General features: G+C 44.4%; 1 pseudogene; it reads right to left on the bottom strand.

The window, feature by feature from the left end:
* Positions 1-10406: 10406 nt before the first annotated feature.
* On the bottom strand, positions 10407-11224 carry LOC139013275 (phospholipid scramblase 3 pseudogene; annotated as a pseudogene).
* Between the last annotated feature and the right edge of the window lie 542 nt (positions 11225-11766).

Here is an 11766-nt window from a genome sequence, read left to right as displayed (position 1 = left end):
ATTACCCCACTTAAATTCACACCCAAAGTCATGATTTAAGCACAACCGTGTCATCAGCAATAATATTTGGGTGAGAATGATCTGATATCCTCATATATGAAAACTTAAGCTATTCTGAGCAGCCAGAGACTAAGGCAGGTGTTGTGCTACATCCACCATTACTCTCAGCCCCTCTGATGGTCTCACTTGGAGAGGATAATGAAGCCAGAATGAGCTTACAGTTCTGGATATGGGACCAGGTCCCACAATTGAGGGGCTATTATCTGGCTTGGAGACTGAGGGGAGGCATAGGACAGGAGTTGGCTGAAGGTGCCTGCCCTGCCTTGACTTTTCCAAACAAGTCTGAGCCTCCAGGTGTTTCCTTAGACATGTCCTTGCTTAAAAGATGCATGTGCTTGCTCAAGAATGCTTACCCTGCTGATAGTATCTAATAATTCATTTCAGTTCAAGCTGTTGTGATAATAAAAGCTTAAGGAGGCAGGCAAGCAGAGTTTTGGGGGCTCCTTATGCTATCTAGTCCCTTAGCCTCTGTTTCACAGAACTGTGTGTCAGAGTAATCATTCATCCATCACTCAGGGTCTGCCGGTCAGCCCCAGCAGGAGACAGTCAGCTAAAGTCTCTGGTTTCCACACTGGACCTGGAATGGTGCTCTGAACCACTGAGCACCAGCAAAAGTCACACAATCCATGGTGAGTGCATACCCTCTCAGTGAGTTAGGTCCTTTTGAGAGAAAACAAGCCAAGAAAATATTTAATGCAAAAGATATGCCCAACAGAGTAGACCAAATATATGTATCACATTATGGTTAAATATAAGCTGCATCAACTAGTATTTTAGGGCACATAAACATCTCAAGACACTTTCTTCATTATAATGCAATAGAGCAAAATCTTTTTTGCAGAGTTATTGTAAAAATTAGAAATAATTATCATTATATAAGATTATATAGCATATGTGTTTGGGGGTAGTGAAGATATTAGGTATAATCACAATTACCTTCCAAGAAAAGTGAATGTCCTGGGGTGAGTAGGGGTTGGGAGGATCGGGGGGGTCGGGGGGAGGGAATGGGTAATACTTTTAATACTATCAACATTAAAAAATATATTTTAAAAAGTGAATGTTGGTTGAATTGGCCCCGGTGAGGTCGAGACGGTCCTGGTGAGGTTGAAATAGCCCCGGTGAGGTTGAATTGGACCCGGTGAGGTTGAGACGGCCCCGGTGAGGTTGAGACAGCCCTTGTGAGGCTGGGACAGCCCCTGTGAGGCTGGGATGGCCCCTATGAGACTGAGATGGCCCCTGGGAAGCTGAGAAAAATACCACATGAACTCACTCATTTATGGATAATAAGGACCATTATAGATTGATGAACAAAAATGGATACAGAGGCAGAGCAGCATTGAAAAGACTGTCAAACTATAGTGGAAACCCTGGGAAGTATTGGGGGGGGGTTGGTAGGAGATCAACCGAAGGACTTGAATGCATGCATATGAGAATAACCAATGGACACAAGACACTGGGGGGTGGGCGAAGCTGCGGGAATGTCAAGGTGGGGAAAAAAGGAGACATGTGTAATACTCTGTAATACTTTAAGAAATAAAAAAAAAGTGAATGTTGCTCATAAATGTATAATATACAGTCTATAAAAAGGAATGTAGGCCTTATTTTCAATCTAATTATGGAAGATGAAATGTAAGAGGCATAGAAAAGGAAACAGAAGTGGGGAGGAGAGGGAAAGAAAAGCAAGTAATGAATTGGAAAAAGGCAAGGTACCCTAAGGAGTGGGGTAGTCAGGAACCTAAATGATTTTTGACAAAAACATATAATGTGCAATTTTTATTTTTATTTTTTGCATTTCACCGTGACATGTGAATCCTCCACATAAACCTGAAAAGATGTTTTATGCAACACACTTGTATTTGTGGTAAATCAGGGTGGAGGAGGGAAGAAATTCAAGAGAAAAGAAATATGTTTCATAATCATGTACACAAACAATAGGTAAATTACTCTAATATTAGATGATGTGCTTTGGCCTTCACGTAATAAAAATATCCATTGAGACTAGCTCATAAATAAGGACATTTTTTATATTTTACTAGGGGCGCAGTGCACAAATTCATGCACTTTAAAAGGAACTGTGGAGCGTGAGGCTGCGGAGGGCACAGGGCCCATCCTCTGTGCCCCACCCATTCCCTCCCACTTCGGGCCCTGGTCTCCTGTGTGCCAGCAGCCCTGCTCCTGCCACTGCTCCCATGCACTGATGGCACTGGCCCTGCTCACACCCACTGACAGCGTGGAATGACTGGGGCCAGCACCGGCAGCAGGTGCAAGCAGCAGCTCCACCACCAGCATCGAGTGCAAGCAGGGCTGTCGCTGGCAGTTGGTGTGAGCAGCAGCTGCCTACCCCCATTGCCCCTAAGGAGCAGGGGGAGGTGGAGAAGCCCTGAGGGGCAACCGGGGCCAGCAGCCGCCACTCACACTGCTGATAGCGCTGAGTGATCAGGGTCAACAACATGTGAGAGCGGTGGCTCCAACGCCAGCAGCAGGTATGAGCGGGGCCGGCACCAGCAGCAGGTGCGAGTGCTGGATGGGACCACAGCATGTAGGAGCAAAGAATTTTCAGTAACCACCAGAGGCTCACCCCAATGACAGCAACCGGCACCCCACCTTGGTCTGATACCCCCACTCACCTGACCCACCATCCCGCTGCAGCCGATGCCCACCATGTTCTGCGCTCTGCCACCTGCTGCTGACGCCCACCATGTTCCATGCATACTCCCTGGTGGTCAGCACACGTCATAGTGACTGGTTGATCAGTTGTTCAGTCATTCGATCTATTTGCATATTAGGATTTTATATATAAATAACAGAAATAGGGCAGTCTATGGAATCAATTGATTTAGACTTCATCCATGTCAACATGGATCCAATTATTTCTATCTCCCTGCTCTTCCATCTCCAGCATTGGCTTCATCCTACAGTTGGTTCCCCCTGTGGTTTCAAGGAGTGTACTGGTTGTTTTTAGTTTGCTTAACTAGATCTATTCTCTTGTCCTTATTGGTCCTAATCTGTGCCCTCTGAGCTAAGGATATAGCATCACTTGGTCAGACTTTTCAGCTAGTTTTTAGTTGGGTTAAGCCACTGATGGAGATCAGAAGGTTGGAAGAAGGCAAAGTCATGGTGTTCCTCCTTTATGTCTTCCTGGTTTGCACACAATTGTTCTGGCAGAGGCTGGTCCTACCAAACTAAAGCTCCTGCCAGCTCCCTCTCTCTCTTCAACACTTCCCACTTTTACTCTCTCCAGGAACTTCAAAACCCCTTGGTCTGCTCACACCTTAACACAGCTACACTTCCATAAATGGTTCTGTAATTAAGAATCTTCATTTTAAGTTATCCAAGTGGAGCCCTGCCCAGGGGCTCATATGATTGAAATTTCCCCTACACCAAAAGGTTGTGGGTTTGATTCCTGGTTAAGGCATGTACCTAGGTTGTGGTTTCCATCCCGAGTCAGGATGCATACAGAAGGCAATGGAATGTTTCTCTCTCTATCTATCTCTCTTCTCTCTCTCACTCTCTTTCTCTCTATCTCTCTCCCTGGCTCTGTAATCAATAAAAACATATCCTTTGGTGATGATTTAAAGAAAAAATGATCCAAGTGGAAATCTCTTTTGTACTGTGATCCTTATTGGTATAAACAGGCTGTCACTAACATCTATGGCAACATACACACTTTTTCATATAACTGTGTAGAGAGACTAATTTTACTTACTGAGATGTCAACATATATCATTGGCCAGAATTGTTTAAGGATTGTCCCATCCATAAGGAGTCCATGACACAGGCAATGTGATTATCATGATTAACTTAACTAATCATATGACAAGGAGAGGATATTGGACATTTCACAGCATTTCCCCTACAATTATTAGAACACAGATTACCTAGGGTCGGAAAAGGCTGAGTGGAAAGCCAGGTCTCTCATCTCTGTCACTGGTGATGAGATCCTCCCTGGAACCATAGTGTAAGTGGAGACCACATGGAGAGACCTGACTTCCACCTTCTTCTGGTGTAACCAGGCACCCCTCCCCCAGCTCCCTGTTGGGGTGGCACCAATGGAGGCCTAGGGGGGAGACTGAACCCCCACTCCCATCCAGCAGTGACAGAGGCCAAGTGGGAAACCTGGATACCCACCACCACCTGCCAGTAATGAGAAAATATACCTTTTGTCTCCATAGGAAAGATGCTAGAGGAGGCCTATAAGACAATAATTAAATGATATCCAGAGTCTTATAACATAATAGACAAAATGCCCAGGTTTTCATGCAAAATAGGTTGTCGTACCAATGAATCAGAATATCTCAATTTAAATGCAAAAAGATAATGGAAAAATGCTAACTGAGCTGACACAGGTGTTGAAATTTCTGAAAAAGACTTTAAATCAGCCATCATAAAGTTGCTTCAACAAGCAATTCTGATCACCATTGAAAGAAATGAAAACAACAGAAAACCTATAAAATTACAAATAAGAACCAAAGGGAAATTTTATAACTCAAAAATAAAAAAACCAAAAAAAGTTTTAAATGGATAGATTCACCCACAGAATGGAAGAATGGAGAGGACAACATAAAGAATCAATGGGAATAATCAGTGGAAAACTCACAGGAGAGAACCCTGATACCCACAGGCTGAAAGTGGAGATCACATAGCAACTGGTAGGAGGGGCAGAGGCACAAAATGACAGACCAGGCTCTGACAGACAGCAACTGAGTCCCGGAGAGATATCTCAGCTGTGGGGGGTTGCCACTGAGAACTCTGGGATCTAATTCCCAAGCTGTGCCCCCCGGCAGAGAGCACCAAAACTGGAGAGGGGACCCACATAACATTTGGCTGTGAAAAGCAGTGGGGTGCTGTCTGCCAGAGAGTAACAGCTGAAAATTCAGGCACCCTCTTAAAGGGCCAATGCACAAAATTCCCTGTGGAGCCTTCCACCTTGTGCCCCAGCAGAGGGAAGGTGAAGTGGACTGGAGCTGTGAGAGCAGAAACCAAGAATGGGGCCTCAGAGGATAGAGCTCAGAAGGCAGACACCCCAAGTTTCCTGGGCTGAATCATTCCTTCCTGCAGCAGAGGACATCTTTCCCACATAGATATCTACCTTGCCTTGGGAGAAGAGAGTTGACACACCCTATTGGAAAACACCTTGCCCTGAGGCCACTTAAGAGATTATAATAACAGTTAGCTTTCAGGCAGTAGCAACTGCCCCACCCTGCTGAAAAAACTCTTTCCACACCTGAGAAAGATTGCCAGGGGGCAATTCAAGTCAGAATCCTGTCAGTCTGTAGGCAATGGTGGGTCTCTGAAGACTTTTAGTTTCTGCCTGATCTAATTAGTCAGAAACAGCCTCTGACACTATGCTGCACTGGAGATTGAGAGGTTTAGAGGCGTAATGTATAGTCACAAATCCAAACAGAAAGCCAAAATGAAAAGACAAAGAAACAACCCCCAAATGAAAGAACCAGAGAATTCACCAGGATAAGAGATAAATGAAGCAGAAATAAGAAATTTATCTGAAACAGAGTTCAGAGTATTGATGTTATAGATGCTCAACAGCATTAAAAAAGATATAGTAATTATGAAAAAAAACAGTCTGAGATAAAGAATGACATAACACAAATAAAGAGCACATTGGAAGGAATACATAACAGATTAGGGGAAGCTGAGGATAGAATCAGTGAATTAGAAGGCAGAGTTGAAAATATCACTCAATCAAAAAACCAAAAAGAAAAAACAATTTAAAAACTGGAGGACAACTTAAGGAAACTGTGGGACAACATGAAATATAACAATATTAGAATAGCAGGTGTGCCAGAAGAGGCAGAAATGGAGAAAGGCATAGAGAAGGTGTTTGAAGAAATAATAGCAGAAAACATCCCTAACCTTGTAAAGGAAAAAGTCACGCAAATTCAGGAGGCACAGAGAACACCAAACAAAAAGAACCCAAACAGGCTCAAACCCCCACACATAATTAAAATGCCAAAAATTAAAGACAAAAAGAGAATCTTAAAAGCAGCAAGAGGAAAGAACACTGTTACCTGCAAAGGAGTTCCCATAAGATTGACAACTGATTTCTCATCAGAAACTCTACAGGCCAGAAGGAAATGGCATGAAGTACTCAAGGTAATGGAAAGCAAGGATCTGAGACCAAGATTACTGTATCCAGCAAGGCTTTCATTCAAAATAGACAGTCAAATAAAGAGCTTCCCAGACAAAAAATAAATAAAAGCTAAAAGAATACATGACCACCAAGCCAGTATTACAAGAAATACTAAAGGGATTGCTGTAATGAGAAGAAGAAATAGCAAGAGAGAAACCTAGGGGGATATATATATATATATATATATATATATATATATGCCAGATTATAATGACCACCCCATCAGTACTTTGTTGGGCCACCTTTTGCCTTCAATACTGCAGTGATTCTTCTTGGCATTGACTCCACAAGATGTTCAAAGGTGATGCGAGGAATCTGACACCATGCCTGATGAATAGCACTGTCCAGTTCTGTGAGATTTGATGGTTGTGGAAGCAGCTGCCTGATGGCTCTTTTAACTTCGTCCCACAAATGCTCAATTGGATTGAGATCTAGTGATTGTGGGGGCCACCTAAGCAAGGTAAAGTCTCCCTCATGTTCTTGAAACAACTCCTGCACAATACTAGCACCTTGACATGGTGCATTGTCTTGTCAGAAGAAGCCATCTCCATTGGGATATGCCATCAACATGATAGGATGAACTTGATTAGGTATGTTGTGCTATTCAGACCTTTATAATGATCTGGCCCTCTAGCAACTTCAGCACGAAATTATAGCCAAGCTGCCTACAAACATCAGGTGGTCATAATAATCTGGCCACTCAGTGTGTGTGTGTGTCTGTGTGTGTATATATGTATATATGCCCAAGCGACCATTACAACCGGTCTACTGAACAATCAGTCGACTGGTCACTGTGACGTGCACGGTGACCACCAGGGGGCAGGTGCTCAATGCAGGAACTGCCCCCTAGTGGTCAGTGCACTTCCACAGTCAACCTCCCACAGTCCCTCACCCATCAGCCCCAATCGGGACTGGGTGAGATGGCTGCAAGAGACCCCGATTGCCAGCCAGGCCGAGGGACCCCACCCGTGCACGAATTTGTGCACCAAGTCTCTAGTACAGAAATATAATGGCAATAAATAAGTACTTATCAGTAATAACCCTAAATGTAAATGAACTAAATGCTCCAATCAAAAGGCATAGGGTAGCAGATTGGATACAAAACATGACCCAACTATCTGCTGTCTACAAGACACCCACCTCAAAACAAATGACACACACAGGATGAGAGTGAAGGGATGGAAAAAAATTTTTAATGCAAATAGAAAAGAAAAAAAAAGCTGGAGTAGCAATACTCATATTCTCCAAAATAGACTTTAAAATGAAGGCCATCACAAGAGACAACAAAGGTCAATACATAATACTAAAGGGATCAATCCAACAAGAGGATATAAGCCTGGTAAACATATACGCACCCAACATAGGATCACCTAAATATATTTTTTAAAAACTTCTAGAGGACTTTAATGGAGAGATTGACAACAATAAAGTCATAGTAGGGGACTTAACACCCCTCTGAGTGCATTGGATAGATCTTCCAGACAAAAACTTAACAAAGAAACAGAGACACTAAAGGACACACTGGATCAAATGGATTTAATTGACATTTATAGAACATTTCACCCCAACATTCTTCTCAAGTGCATATGGATCATTCACAAAGATAGACCACATGTTAGGACACAAAACAAATCTTTACAAGTTGAAGAAGATTGAATCATATCAAGGACCGTCTCAGATCACAGTGGAATGAAATTAGAAATCAACTATAGTAAAAACGAATGGGTTAACAACAAGATCAAGAAACAGAGGAACAAAAAAGCCCAGAGTAAGTAGAATTGAGGAAGTAATAAAGATCAGAGTAGAAATAAATAACATAGAGACTTAAGACAATACAAAAAAATCAATGAAACCAAGAGCTAGTTCTTTGAAAGGACAAACAAAAATAGACAAACCATTAGCCAGGCTCATAAAAAAAAAAAGAGAGAGAGAGAGGACCCAAATAAGTAAAATCAGAAACCAAAGTGTAGGAGTAACACTGACACCACAGAAATACAAAAGATAACAAGAAAATACTATGAACAACTGTATGCCAACAAGCTGGACAATGTGGATGAAATACACAAATTCCTAGAAAAATACAATCTCCCAAAACTGAATCAGGAAGAATCAAAAAACCTGAGTAGGCCAATAACAACTGATGAAATAGAAGCAGTAATAAAATAAATAAATAAATAACTCCAACTAAACATAAGCCCAGGTCCAGACAGCTTCACAAGGTTTACCAAACATTCAAAGAAGAACTGACACCTATACTCCTCAAACTATTACAGAAAATCTAAGAGGAAGGAACACTTACAATTTCTTTTTATGAGGCCAGCATTATCCTATTTCCAAAACTAAAGACACTACAAAGAAATAGAATTACAGGCCAACATACCTGATGAACACAGATGTTAAAATCCTCAACAAAATATTAGCATAAAATCCTCTCTCTTTGTTTTTTGATGAGTCTGGCTAATGGTTTGTCAATTTTTGTTTGTCCTTTCAAAGAACTAGCTCTTGGTTTCATTGATTTTTTTGTATTTTTTTTAGCCTCTACGTTATTTATTTCTACTCTGATCTTTATTATTTCCTCAATTCTACTTACTCTGGGCTTAATATATCACATCCAGAAATATATTAAAAAGATCATACACCATGACCACTGGGATTCACTACAGGGATGCAAGGCTGGTACAATATTTGCAAACCAATAAACATGATTCATCACCTAAACAAACTGAAAGACGAAAATATCATGATCATATTGATAGAAGCAGAAAAACCATTTGACAAAATCCAACACCCATTTTTGATTAAAAACTCTCAGCAAAGTGGGAATAGAGGGAGCATATCTCAATATGATAAAAGCCATATATGACACACATACAGCCAACATCATACTCAATGAGAAAAAACTAAAACCATTTCCTCTTAGAACAGGAACAAGTCAGGGATGCCCACTTTCACCACTCCTGTTCGATATAGTACTGGAAGTGCTAGCCATAGTGAACAGACAAGAAGAAATAAAAGGTATCCAAATTGGAAAAGAAGAAGTAAAACTGTCCTTATTCGCAGATGACATGATATTATACACACAAAACCCCAAAGATACCATTAAAAAACTACTAGACTTAATAAATGAATTTGGCAATGTAGCAGGATACAAAATTAACACCCAGAAATCTATGGCTTTTCTATATACCAACTAGAGGCTTGGTGCATGAAATTCATGCCCGGGGTGGGGAGTCCCTCAGCCTGGCCTGCACCATCTCTCACCATCCCTCAGGGGATATCTACCTGCTGAAAGTTGGAAATCCCTCTCGCAATACCGAACCCCTTGCTCCTTACTGCCCACCTCTGCTGTCACACAATTGTCACACACCAGGCAGTCACACAGAAATATTTTGGCATCGGCTAACTTATGGAATTCTTCCTTCTCTCCGTTCTTCTGAGCCAGACTCCAGACGGACATTGACTGTGGCATTCTCTTGGTCATCATTTTGTTTTGTTTTTTCCAAAAATGTTACAAAGTTTATATGAATATAACATACAAAGATGCAGCCTCCTTTGTAGGAACAGGGAAGGAAGAGGTGGTTAAGTAAGGCACACGGAGCTGCAGCAAGCACCAGCTGTGGGGAGGGCCAAGGGGGAGAGGAGGTTGGCACTGTGGCTGAGGCCCTAGAGCCATTGCTGGGGAAGATGGGATCTCCTCTGAGTGCCACATTCTGAGGCTGAACTAATTGGTCAAGCTGAGGCAGAGGTGGGTGGCCATATAAGCCATCTTTGGTGTTATTCACCCTTTCCCACCCCAGCTCTGTTGTAAAACCCTAGAGCCCTGGACTCCAAAGGCCCCATCCAGAGCAGAGGCCCTGGAAGGGGGTGAGGGGAAGTGAGTAGGGCAAGTCTGAAAGCCAATATGCTTGTGTGCTGAGGGATGGCTGGAGACAGTGGTGAGAGGTAGCAAGGGAAGGGCTCTCATACATACCCTTCTTTGGGGGCCACAGGTGAAGGAGGCCAGGGGAGTAGGGTAGGGTAGGGTAGGGGGTAGGGTAGGGAGTAGGGTAGGGCACCATGGCCCCAGCCTCTTAGGCATCCCTGTCTGTCCTCTGCAGTGTACATGGAGGAAAGGGCTGCCTCTGAGGAGGGGCCAGACCAGGCCAGATGACCATCTTGAGTTCTGGCTGAGGTGATGGTCCCCACCCTGAGATGCCATCTAACTGGTGATGGCAGAGGGCCCAGTGCCTCCTCGCTTCTTGAAGAAAATGTAGTCAGTGAGGAATGTGGCTCCCAGCAGTGCAGCCTTCACTCTCCATCCAGATCCAACGGGAACTGCAAGGCAGTCATCTGCATCCGTGACAGCTTCTTGGAGCATGCACGCCCCCCGCCCCCACTGCTTGCTGATGTGGCCCACACTGTGGACTCATCTGGAGTCTTCACCTCAAAGTTGGTGTCTGTGCCACAGTCACACGTCCAGCAGGACCCCACCACTCACAGGATCATATGGCGATCGGCATCTTGAATGGAGAACTTGCAGAGGAAGGGATGCCAGGTCTGCAGCACATGGCCAATGGTGGTGCCTGGTGGAGACTGTACTTCCACTCTCGGTCCCCAGAGTCCACCAGACAGATGCAAAGGGGCCTCAGCACAGACGTGCACAGCAGTTGCTCTCTTGAGCCACCTGACCCAGGGGCTGTCCAGCCATTGAGCGCAGTTCATACCAGTTACTTGTTTCCCAGCCTAGAAGGGTTTCCACTCACGCAGCTTTTTGGTGAATCAGGATCTGATTAATCGGCACCAAGAATTCAAGGCCAGAAGGTACCCCAGTCAGTGGCAAAAGGGGGGCAGCAGTCCCCAGAGCACTGGGGCTGGGTGAGGGAAGAGAGCGAAGCTGGGCACAGGGACAGGCATGTGGGTGGGCACTGGGGCCGGTCCAGGCCCAGGATGCTGCACCTGCTCCGGGTACCTAGCAGTCACAGGGTAGGGAGGAGGGGGCGAAGGGGTGTAGCCTGTGGGGGACAAGTATCCTGCCATAGGAAAGGGATACGGGTTTGTGGGTTGTCGCTATACCAGAAGCTTAGTTCTAGAAGTGGAAGCAAGATCGGGGGCAGCCTGACAGACACAGACAGACACAATGATGAACAGGCAAATGCAGAGAGGCTGCTGTGCCAGGCACCCGCCCAGGGTCTCTCTGGCAGCACCTTTGACTCAGGGAGCATTTGAAAGTGTCAGCAGGCAGGGCAGAGTACCTGAGACCTTGGATTCCCTCTGGGGTTTGCAGAACCACCCCCTCCCCTTGTTCTCCCATTCTCTGAGAAGGCCGCTGTTGGCAGATGGAAGGATGGATGGATCCGCGATCAGACCTACTGCCCATCCTCCAGGGAGGTTTCCTGACCCCTCTGTGTTGTTCGCTCACCTGAAGCCCCTAAAATACTCTGGGTACCCAGCCTCGGAGGCTCCCATGAGCTCGTGAAGGCAGGCCCTTGGTCATCGGTTTTTATTTTTTACTACATTTCTTCTGTGTGCAGTGATCACACTTTGTCTGGAGCAGGGCGGGCTTGAGTGACTTTGTGGAG

The sequence above is a fragment of the Myotis yumanensis genome, unplaced genomic scaffold, assembly GCF_028538775.1.
Source record: "Myotis yumanensis isolate MYYU_CA2020_CCGP unplaced genomic scaffold, mMyoYum1.0.hap1 SCAF_6, whole genome shotgun sequence".
Classification (NCBI taxonomy): Eukaryota; Metazoa; Chordata; class Mammalia; order Chiroptera; family Vespertilionidae; genus Myotis; species Myotis yumanensis.
This window is presented reverse-complemented; position numbering and strand designations above follow the sequence as displayed.